The sequence below is a fragment of the Sus scrofa genome, chromosome 14 (assembly GCF_000003025.6).
Source record: "Sus scrofa isolate TJ Tabasco breed Duroc chromosome 14, Sscrofa11.1, whole genome shotgun sequence".
NCBI lineage: Eukaryota > Metazoa > Chordata > Mammalia > Artiodactyla > Suidae > Sus > Sus scrofa.
Window position 1 is genome coordinate 44,964,582 of NC_010456.5, and position 8,554 is coordinate 44,973,135.

The window sequence follows — 8,554 nt, forward strand, 5'->3', positions numbered from 1 at the left end:
CCACCACAGGAATTGTAGGAGCAGAGGTAGGTCCATGCACTGACCTCCAGGAGACCAGTCACAAGTTCCCAGCCACCCTTCACACAGTGAAGGGGATATTTGGGAATCTGGCAGATTTTCCAAGTGACCTTCAAACCCACTCTGCTTGAGTAAAATTCAGGAAAATTTCCAGGGCTGGATGTCACCTGGATGGGGGCCTTGCTTGGCTGAGACCACTCCAGTGGTCGTATGAGTAAGCCTAGTGGATGAAAAGAAAGGTATGGAATCATTGTTCTCAGCTCTTCTGCTGCTCTTAGCGCACTGTCAGGGGCTCTGCTGGGGAGACCAGCCACGTTCCAGGTTGAAGCTGCCCTATTCCAAAGTCCCCAAGGCCTTCTCTCTGAATGGACCCAGAGCCTCTATCCAACACTTCCTTCCAGAATAAAGCAGTAGAGAATTAATTCTCTTCTTCCTGCGGATGCATCCTCTAACAGGGCTCCAGGAAAGGGCTCTCAGAATAATTGAATAATCCCGGACGAGTGTGAACAGCAGTGAAGGAGGCATGTGGAGGAGGAACCCAAGGTGAAATTTATTTCTGTCAACTGGTGGTCTATTTCCCTGATACTATTTCCTTGTATACAGATAAGGAGTTATCTTAAATGACCATGTCTTTTTCAATTTGTACTTAACAGTCAATCCCATTTTCCTTATATGATACTATCGCAGCTGGATGAAAAATGCATTCAATAATCCCTAAGGATCTTCATATATCAATATCAAATGGTCTGAAATTGACCTGTTATAAAATCCAGTCCTTCAAGCTAGCAAGAGACTAAATCAAAAAGAAGCAAATTTTAGCGTCTATGGTGTTAAGCATAAGCCAAATGCTCTAGGACCAAAGCTCATGTTTCCCAGGGCTTTAATGAGAACAAATTCTCAACATCCATTAAAACCCCCTCAAAAAAACTACCTGGAAGAAGTATCTGGATTATGAATACAACTGTCTAATGAATGGGGCTTCTCAGCCAGATAGGCCTGGCAGGAATACTAAGGAGCAGAGAGGGCAGTTAACAAGATCCATCCAGCAAAAGTTCTTAGGAACCAGAAGTTTGTGGTCCCAAGAATGTTGTAGACTCCAATGGGAGTGCAGCTTGGTCTCAGGAGAGAAGGCTCAGATGCACACTTCATGAAATTACTTGTTCCTGTGCCTTGATTCCTCCTCAGCAATACATACGTGAGACGCATTCTTGCAAAGTTCCTCTGATGACTAAATAAAATGAAAGCCACTGTTCACAGCTCTTCACCTGCTCTTAGCAAGTCATCAGGAGCTCTACTACTAGGAAGAGCAAGTTTCTTCCTGGCTTCTAAAGTGTCCCAGATTCACCCCATTAGTATTGAAATAGATGACATTGCCAAAGTCTATCTTACTGAACCTCAGAATAACCCTCTGACATTAGAGATAGAGAAAGCAAAGCTCAGGGCAGGAAAGGGACTTGTCCGAGGCCACATATCTAGTGGCAGAGGTGGGATTCAAGGCCTGGCCCTCCTAATCCAGAGATTATACCCTTAATCACTATACATTTTATCTTAGTAGTTGCATAATTCGTAGTTGCCAGTTAGAGAAAGGAAAGGAGGAGAAGGATGGTGATACAGATGATGCTACAAGGGGTCTGGAAATTTGGTGCAAGAGAGAGGAAGGAGAGAGCAGGATGGTGTCTGCATGGTTCACTACTGGGTCCTCAGTGCCAAACACAGTCAGGGCTTGGTGAATATTTTTCCAATGGATGGACAGATGGATATAGAGCAAACCAAGCTCTGGACATCACGTTGGAGACTAAATGTTCTGCACTCTGTCCGCTCCCAGGGGACATGTCATCCTACACTTTCAACCAGGGAATCAAGCCCCAGAAGTCATTTACTCCCCAGCCCTAGACCCCCTCCCAGCTCCTTTCAGTTGTCTCACCATAAGGGGGCCAGGGGGCCATAACTTCCTACATGGACCCCCAAAGTGTATGAGTGTATCCTGCCAACATTAAATCTGAGAAATTGAAAAAACAGCCAAAGGGCAAATCTAAACACATCCCTAGCCAATGCTGGAGAGTTAGATGAGCCAAACTCCTGTTAGACATTGGGCAGTGGGTAGAGTGGGGGTTTCCCCCCAACCCATCATCCAACAGATATCCTCTAATATAAAAGTCCAGCCAACCTAGCAGCATCACTGTGTACCATGCCCTTGCTGAGCAGTTTGTGGGCACCCCCTTTTTTTTCTCTTTTTAGGGTTGTACCTGGGGCATAAGGAAGTTCCCAGGCTAGGGGTCAAATAGGATCTGCAGCTGCCAGCCTACACCAGAGCCACAGCAATGTGGGTTCCAAGTTATGTCTGTGACCTACACCACAGCTCATGGCAATGCCAGATCCTCAACCCACTAAGCAAGGCCAGGGATCGAACCCGCATCCTTCTGGATCGTAGTTAACCGCTGAGCCACGAAGGGAACTCCATCATGGACATCCTCTTGCCAGGCATCACAGTAACCCATTAGGAGAAACTGAGGCAGGGGAAGGTTAAGGAAGCTTCTGAGGAGACACAGATGGAAGACAAGTTTGAACCTGCATGGGGTCTGCCATCCTGAAAAATGGGCTGGGGTGTGACAATTCCACAAATATTAGTATATTATGGTATTACCATCACCAATACTTTGGTGGAGGTGCATCTAAAGCTACCAGATCAAAAGCAAAGAAGGCTTCCTAGAGGAGGTAGCATCTAAGGTCTAAGTCATATTCAATAGCAATGGCCACATTTACTGGAAGTTTCCCAGGAAATGGGTAAAATTATATTGCTTTGCCTGCCAAAAGATATTTGAGCCAAAGAATGCTCTCCTTTGAACTCTTTAAACTCTAACCATAACACCCTCCAAAATCTTCCCATCAGATTCAGAATACAGACCAAACTCTGTCATAGCCTCCGGCTATCCCATGGTCTCTGCCTTCACTCACTCTACTCTAGCCACATAGGCCTTCTGCCCATGCCTTGAACACTCCCTGGCCTTACCTGCTCCAGGACCTTTGTACATGCTATTCTCCCCAGCCACTGTCATGCAGTAGGTGTTCCATAAGACTCGATAAATGAATGAATGAACAAATGAACCAAAGGCTTACGAATTGAAAAGACTGCTATCAGGTAGAGGAATCAAACATCAGACATCCCTTGTGTGGCTCTAAAAGACAGAGCCGGGAAAAAATGGGAGGGTGGGGTGGGAGGGTAGAAATAGGATCGTTACAAGGATGATTTATCCCAGGAGAGAGAGCCAGAGATGGCTTCTTGGAGACCTAGCCCAGCGGAGCCCAGATGCATGACCAGGAGGATGCTGGGTCAAGGGAATGGCAGACATAGAGTCTTTGCTCAATACTGTGTGTTTTTCAGAGTGGCCCCAGAAACACCCAGATCAGCATCTCTGGGAAGTGGTAAACGGGTATTAAAAATACTGGTGCCCTGGGGCCATTCTCCCCAAACTGCCGAATCAGAATCTTGGAGCTGAGGCCTGGCTATCTGCATTCTCACCAGCTAATACAGGAGGTTCTAAGCACATCAGAGTTTGAAGAATGCTGCATTTCTCAAAGTCAGTGGGAAATTCAGAGCCAATCCCCACTTCCTGAGAAGATCCTGACAACCCTGCCCTGTTTGGTTCAGTCAGACTTGGGCTGCCCCTGGGTCTCCAGACTGAGCCTCAGGAACTTGCTTGATCAGGGAGGAAGATCTTCAAACACCATGCAGACATCACTCATCCTGTATGGTGGTGGGAGAGCTTTTCTTTTTTAAAGAGAGGCGGGAAAAGAAATCCCTGATGATTGACTGCATTTTTGCATCTTCCAGCCGTTTGTTGCCATGCGATGTAGACATTTGCCTGTCAACAAAAACGCCATCGGTTTTACAAACACACTATTCCACTGGTTTTGTCAGGGGAAGTGTTTTGACTGGCTTCACTTGTTGAGGGTCTGTGCACTGTCCTGCCCTGACCAGCTGCCATGTAGACGCGGGCTGCCCCAGGTTTTCTCTTCCCAGGCGATCTCCATGCCTTCAGACCAGCAGAATCCAACCAACCTAAGGACTGGGTCCAAGAGAAAGAGCAGGATCAGGAAACCAGGCCTGGAAGCATACTGGTTGGTTAGTCCTCAAGCCTTGGACAAGTCACTTTCCTTATCAGAGCCCCACCTTCCTCCTCTATAAAATGGGAATCAGCCTGATACGCATTATGAAGAGGAAATGAGATCATCTATGTAAAGGAGGTGTGGGGTGGGGTACCCAGCCTCCAAGAAGCCCCCGGATTGTCCTTGGCTTCTGCTATTCATGCCTTTGTGTAGTTCCTTCCCTCACTGAATCAGAGCTAGCCTGTAGGATCAAGAGAATATGGTGGGTACAATGCTGTGTGACTTCTTAGGCTGGGTCTTAAAAGCCATCATAGCTTCTTGGATAACTCCTTTTGGGGGAAGCCAACCACCATCTTGTGAGGAGGCTCAAGCAGCCTTAAGGATAGACCCATGTGGAGAGCAGAGGTACTAGAGTCCCTGACCCCTAACCAGCCATGAGTGAGCCACCTTGGAATTAGACTTTCCAGTCCCAGTCAAAACTCCAGAGATGATGGTCCCAAACACATGACTGCAACAGTAAGAGAAATCCTGAGCCAGAACCACCCAACCCAGCAGCTCCCACATTCCTAATTCACAGAAGCTATGAAAGATAGTAAATGATTATTGTTTTATGCTCCTAAATCTTAGGACGATTTATTACACAGCAGTAGATAACTGATACACACAGTAATGGGCATAGATAGATAGACAGATAGATAAACCAATATATTTATTTCTTTTTAGGGCTGTACCTGCGGCATATGGAGGTTCCCAGGCTAGGGGTTGAGACGGAGCTGCAGCTGCCAGCCTACACCATGGCCACAGCAATGCCAGATCCGAGCCACATCTGTGACCTACATCTCAGCTTATAGCAATGCTGATCCTTAACCCACTGAGTGAGGCCAAGGATTGAGTTCACATCCCATGAATACTAGTCGAGTTCTTAACCCTCAGAGCCGCAAAGGGAACTCCAGATATGCCGATATCTATTTCTTCCTATGCACCAGACATTCTGCTCAGTGATTTACATACATTTACATAGCTTATTCCATCCTCACCCCAAGCCTGTGAGGTAGGATCCAGCAAGAAGCTTGTTTTAAAGATGAGGCCCAGGGAGATAGAATAGCTTGCCTGAGATCATGCAGCCTGAAAGTGACAGAGCCAGGATTTGAACCCAGGCCTGCCTGTCTGACTCTATAACCAAATTTTTTTTTTTGGCTATGCCCATGACATTCAGAAGTTCCAGGACCAGGGACTGAACCTGCGCCACAGCTATGACATGAACCTCAGCAGTGACAACCCAGATCCTTAACCCACTGTGCCACCAGGGAACTCCTAGTACCAATTCATAATCATTATATTGCATTCCAGAGAGCAATACAAATTGTTATTATCACTATTATTGACTTTTGAAAGGGTATTTTTCCCCCAGTGGGAAGACTAAGAAAAAAAGACTCCAAATTATCTTTGTGCACTGCCCCCGCCACCCCCCAGTCCTTCATGGCAAATGGGACAAATTTCAGATTCCCCTGTCTTCAGGACATAAAATCAGGTGGCCTCAGGTGACTCTTTGGAGAAAGCAGAGATGGGTGAAGATTCCCAGGGCCGCTAGGCAAGAGCAGCACACTCTGCTGCCCGCACAGCCTGCCTGCCTGCCAGGGCTGCAGGGGTTAAAGAGAATTGCTCAGCTGCAAGAAAACCTCTCCAACGGTGTTAGAGCAGGGGAAAAAGGCAAAATGATTGTAAATTCCGCCAAGGGAATTCTGCCATGAATCCGGCTCACCTTTCGCAAACCCCCCCACCACCCCCCGCTCTGTAGCCCTCCGCCCTGCCTGAGAGGATAACTGACCTTTGGAGAGAAATAATGAAAAGAAGAAATTCCTTGGAGAAAATAATGTGTCCGGGCCCCAGTAATGAGATCGGCTCCTTTTATGTTGCCATGACGACGGCAGTCATTTTATAATACAAAATACATGAATGGGTGCGGGCGGGGGTGGCCTCGCTAACCAGGGAGGGGGCACAGGGCAGTGGGGAGGGGGTTAGCCTCTTGCCGGCTGTGGTCTGGGGGTCGGGCAATGGCTGGGGTCAGGGGCCACCGTGCCTCATTTCCCTGGAGAAGCAGGCCTGGCTCTGGGAGTCTTCCTAGGGTGGGGGAGGCCCTGGGAGAGACTCAGCCTCCAGAGATCAGGGTTGGGGGCGGCGGGGGGCAAGTCTCTGGCATATTAATAATATTAACTATAAGCCCCATTTTCTCTGGGTGTGTTTCTCTAGGACAGAATTTTTCTGCTTCTGCCTGAGGGAGGGAATAGTAGCTCCGTTGTTCAGATGGAGACACTGAGGCTCAGACAGGTGTCAGGAGACTTCCAGAGAAAGAACACAAAGAGAGGAGGGAAAGGGAGGAGATGGGGAAGCAGGGGAAGGAGAAAGGAAAGAATGCAGGAAGGGGAAGAGGAGAAAGGTAGGTAGAAGAGGCAGCAGGGGAGGGTTGTGGAGCTGGGAGTTTATGAGAACTGTTTATTCCTGTGCTGTGTGGCCTTGGGGAAAGCACTGTCCCTCTCTGAGCTGCAGCTTCCTGGTCTGTAAAAGGATAATCAGGGAGGCACTCAGTAGGTGCCCTGGCTGGTGAAGGAGGAGGGAGGGAGAAGAAGAAGGGCAAGGACCCACCCCTCGTCAAAGTGTAAGTTTACCCTACCCGCCTCCGCCACCCTCATCCCCGCCCCAGCCCTGGCAGCAGCTGCCACCGTCTGTCTATTCCTTGCCCTTGAAGGCCGGCTCCGAGCTCTGTCACCAGCCATGGGAACCAGAGGCCAATTCCAGCAGGGACCCTCTGAGGTGAACACAGCAACAGCCCTTAAAATAACAGTCCGGTCCACTTTTTATAGGTCTGAGCTTGGGTGAGTGGTACAGGGACCAACTATAAGGATTTTTGTCTGAGAAGAGATATTAGCAGAGGTAAGCATGGTGTCTGCAGAGGACCTGAGGTCTGCTCTAGAGGGAAGGCCTGGAGGACAACACCACACATCGCCCAGCGGGCTGGCCCGCAGCCAGAGCCAAGCCGTGGGTCAGCGCCCTGGGCTCTGACTGGCCACTGGCCTTTGAGTGAAGCCGGGCGATCTCAGTGCACCCCTTTGTCTCTCTGCAAAACAGGCTCAACATCCAACAGCCAAGAGCTTCCTGTGCCAGCATCTCTGAATGCTGTACATCTGTGAGTTCTTTTTAAGTCTCACAAAATGTGGTCATCCCCATTTTACAGATGAGAAAATCAAGGCTCAGAGAGATCAAGCCACGTGCTCAAGGTCACCCAGCCAGTGAGAGGCTGGCCAGGGGATATGCGCTCACCTCTGCCTCCCACAGGAGCCCGCAGTCCTGAGACTGTGATATTCTGCCTTCCTGTGCCTCCTTGTGAGCAGAGGGCCAACCTCCATCGGTCCACAGCGCTGTGGGCGATGTCCTCGCCCTTGAAATCCCCAAACTGAGTGGAAGAGCCTGGGGTGAGATGGGGAGAGGCAAATATATCAAGAGGGTGAGTACTGGGGCCAGTGAAACATTTTTTGGAGAAATTCCATCTCGCTGGTCAGTAATCCCAGAGCAAAAAATATCTTGGGGCATAAAGGAAATGTCAGAACAAGCCAGCTAGCGAGAAGGCAGCACGATCCTTTCATTCCTTTCTTCTATTAGGTGCTGCTGCTGCAGGAGTGGGTTGCATCAGATCTAAAAAGTTATCCAGCCAAGATTTGCAGGACCTGGTGTCTAAGCCCAGTCTTGCCACTCACCTGGCAGCAGGATGGCAGGCCTCACTTTCCCCATCTGCAAACTGGGCATTAGATATCTCTGGGATTCCTTTCAATGCTAAGTGTCAAGTGTCCCCATGACACCCTTGTGCGGCCAGGCTGGCCCTGCTGTCCCCATTGCACAGATGTGGAAACCGAGGCTCAGAGAGGGCAGAGGGTCAGCTCAGCCCCAAGTCCTACAGTGGCTTCCAGCTGGACTCAGGCTTAGGGCTTGTACCTGAGAACAAGACTTAGTTCCCTAGGCTTTGGTCCCCAAGAGGTGAGTGCTGGTGACCTTGCAGGGCAATGGGTCCCTTTTGGGTGTCTGGGTCCTCTAAACCTGGACGGACATCTGGAGGTAATCTGGCCACGCCCTCAGCCTCTGGGTTTCCAAGACATCCTGGGGCGTCGAGCACATCTGGTCAGCTGGCAGGAGCCACAGCAAACATCTGGGGGAGAGAAGGAGGAAGGGGCGGAAGGAAGCCGATGCTCCCAGGGTCTGGGGGACAGAGTCCTGGCCCTGCTCCAATGGGCCAGGTGAGTGCTTTGGTTTCAGGTCCTGGAACAAGTCTGCATGTGTCTGTGTCCGAGCATGTATGATGTTCCTGTGATTTTGCGCGTGTGCAAGTGGGTGCGTGCATGTCCAGGTGTATGTAATGGCGTCTTAGTGCTAAAATCGG

At 49.4% G+C, this 8,554-nt stretch overlaps 1 long non-coding RNA gene across 1 annotated transcript; it reads right to left on the minus strand.

Annotated features, from left to right (window-relative positions):
• LOC110256761 lies at window positions 549-7,588 on the minus strand. The gene is made up of 2 exons (XR_002338707.1): window positions 7,444-7,588; window positions 549-4,085 (listed from the first exon to the last, which is right to left on the minus strand). It is a non-coding gene; the product is annotated as an uncharacterized LOC110256761 (long non-coding RNA).